At 34.3% G+C, this 3,285-nt stretch overlaps 1 protein-coding gene across 1 annotated transcript in view; it reads right to left on the bottom strand.

Annotated features, from left to right (window-relative positions):
- LOC108737634 (ecdysone receptor) overlaps positions 1-1,229 on the bottom strand; it is a 284,940-nt gene extending 283,711 nt beyond the window's left edge. Inside the window, exon 1 of the mRNA XM_025980058.1 lies at positions 1,023-1,229. The gene's annotated coding sequence lies outside the window, so the exon portion shown is untranslated. The remainder of the gene's footprint in view (positions 1-1,022) is intronic.
- Between the last annotated feature and the right edge of the window lie 2,056 nt (positions 1,230-3,285).

Here is a 3,285-nt window from a genome sequence, read left to right as displayed (position 1 = left end):
GTGGTGAGGCAGAAAGAGAATTCTCACCTCACGTTATAAAACTAGATAGGTAGGTAAACACCTCCCTTAAATCAAGAACACCACACTAAACCACGAAAGGGAAATTTGAAAATAGTATCAAAGAAATGGACAAACATGTAGGTATGCACGCATTAAAGTCAGCCCCATAAATTAAAATGCCCTTAACTTAAACCACCTCATATAAGATCCATAGCCTGCATACCTATAAGTATTTAGACATCGTTCTTCCCTGGAAAAAAACACTGCGTATGCATCATGTAAAAACCAACATGTAGGTACATTGTATACGTCCCATAATGTAAATAATGCACTTGCATCATACCAATACCCTAAAATTATAAACAGCTTACGCATTTTTAGGTTTCCATGTTTGTATGTACCTATTGAAACTTAACATTCTTGAGATAATAGTTGACCTTGTTATGTTGTTTATATCAAAACAACCCTTTTATCATAAGCCGGTTGTTGACTGTTTCGTATTTTAAAACTACTGACCCTGATTTATTCTAAATTGGACTGTCCTTTATAAAACTAATTCACAAATCATAATCATGTGTAAAAGCAGTAGGCACCTACCTAGGTACCTATTCCAGTAACGAAAATGTATGGGTAGGTAACGTATTTGTTAATTTGTATATACAAATATATTTATTAATCAAAATTGTTAATATTTGACAAAATAATGAATGAAATGCAGTTAGTTAATAATTCAATTCATCGTCTGAGAAGTTATTTACACGAAATCGCTTGAAAATGCCTTGGTTGGGCAACAAAATAACCAAAGCTGCCGTCAATTTCTCATATTCATTAGATACAGAACGTGAAATTATATTAAGAAAACCACAAAACATATTCAATTAACCTTATTTTACAGTACATGCTTCCAAATTTTACTTTCGCGCTTGGTTTACTTACATATTTTAAAAGAAAGTCAGTGCCGTGTGGCCACATGACCGACTTGATAACTAAAATCAACGACCTAAATTACAAACAATACTCACATTGACAACGTCGTACGAGCCCGGCACTATTGCAGTTACGACAGCAATCAACAAACACTACAATTAAAAACAAACCGTTTTTATAGTTCACCACAGTGTATTTTACAATAATTATTCAGTTCATCTGGATGTACTAGCAATGTCGCACACGGTTGCAAAACGATAATACATCGTTTATTGTACTTTCAACGCGACCGACTAACTCCACTTGCGCACGACAAGTGCGCGAGTCGGCGACGATAATGGCTGACGCGCTTGCGTACTGAGAGAACAAGCAGCGGGCTAGAGATGAGCGTGGGCCCAACTTCCCAACGTTTATGCAATATTTTTCAAATATTACCTTTTAAAAATAATATACTTCCCAAACAGGAATACACTTACGAAAATAATGAGAAGAACTTTTCTAAGAGTTAGAAAGCACACTAAAAAACCGTAGTAATTATACCTATTCTATACTAATTTCTAATTTACCAGCAAAACAGAAAGTGAAAAATGATTGATGATCATGGTACCTTACGAAAAAAATACTTTCTTCCAAAAAGTATAATAAATAAAAAATTGTCCTTAGTTTATTTAACTCTGCTATAGAAAAGGAAAGTTTCAATAAAGATACGTACATTAGATATAGTAGTCACCTAGAACTTTTTAACAAACCACTCAATTATGAAGATAATTATTAAACGTGTTCTCTTTTCAAAAAGCCGAATAAATAAATAGTCAAATACTAAATTATTAAGTATTAAAGAATTTGATTGTATGTAGAACAATGTATTTGTAGCGTTGCTTTGAAAACAAACTGTTTCGTGCTAACCTCTATAATAAGCCTTCGAATGTCTGCTAGTACCTAATTGTTGATGCAATGGTTTATCGTTTGTTTTCAATCAACAATGACCGCAGCACATGTTACTACATCGATTGAACTGTTCCGATTGATTAGTTGCTTGTAAAAAATAGTAAAATTACTTTCTACTTCCCAAGAATTAGTGCGAAAACGAATTTCTGTTGATTTCGATTTCCGCTACGTCAGTCAGTTGAATGGGAGAGGGTGAACTGCGTCAAGGTCAAGCGCAGGGTTGATAGATTTGATTGTCAAACTTCCAAAAGGGAAGGTATCCCTAGTTCCCCAGACCTTTGAAACTGATGATATTGATTGTTTTTTATAGCAAAGGACCAATTATTAGATTATTCTGTTTATAATAGCCAATGGAAATCATTAAATAAATACTATTAATAAAATTGGGCTCTCTCGCCTTCTTATCATATTTTCTTTATTACAATTAACACCTCTTGGCACAATTTTCGTATAAATATTAAAATTGTGATTTCAGAAATTAGGGACAAAAATATAACTAAATACATAGTTATATATAGCACAATAATATGAATGAAAATTATTTTGGAACTTCAACATTAATTTTCATTAATTATTACTAAGACTTCCAAAAAGTTTAGGAGACCGCAAAATTAACAGTTAGCCTCAATTCACTAAAATTCCCAATTGGACTAGAGACATCATATTGCAGGACATTTAAATTTCCTTATTATATTATTTATTCATCATCATCATCATAGGGTCGTCAGTCCTAAGACTGGTTGGACACGTACCTCCACTCTTTCCTATCCTGAGCTAAACTTCGCATTTCCCTAAAATTAGAACAGCCCACATCCTTAACTATTTGCGAACAGTAATCTAATCTAGGTCTACCTCTACCCCTCCTAACTCCTGTTTCTGCCTCTAATATGTCTCTGACTAGACCTTCATGCCTGAGAAGGTGTCCTACCAACCTATCTCGCCTATTTTTTATTGACTTCCATAGAGTCCTCTGTTCTCCTATTCTTTCCAATACCTCTTCATTTCTAACCTTTTCTACCCACGATATCCTCATCATCCGCCTATAACACCACATTTCGAACGCTTTTAACCTTTTCTTTTCCGCCGCGCCCACCGTCCATGTTTCCCACCCGTATTTCGAATTTCTAAATTAACCGTTTGCGAGCATAGAAGTGACTTTTTTTGTTAATGGCGACTCTACTCTGCGCTATCCTTGTTTTATATCCCTACTACTCCTTCCATCCTGACTTATCTGACTTCCTAGATATCTAAAATCAGCTACTTCTTCTATTTTTTCGTCTCCTATCTTTATATTCGCCCTTTCCCTACTTTTTCTTTTCTTGCATACTAGTATTTTAGTTTTACTTTTATATATAGTACTAATCTGACAGTACCGCTTCCATTTTATTTAAAGCTATCTCCAACTCCTCC

The sequence above is a fragment of the Agrilus planipennis genome, unplaced genomic scaffold (genome assembly GCF_000699045.2).
Source record: "Agrilus planipennis isolate EAB-ADULT unplaced genomic scaffold, Apla_2.0 scaffold14, whole genome shotgun sequence".
NCBI lineage: Eukaryota > Metazoa > Arthropoda > Insecta > Coleoptera > Buprestidae > Agrilus > Agrilus planipennis.
This window is presented reverse-complemented; position numbering and strand designations above follow the sequence as displayed.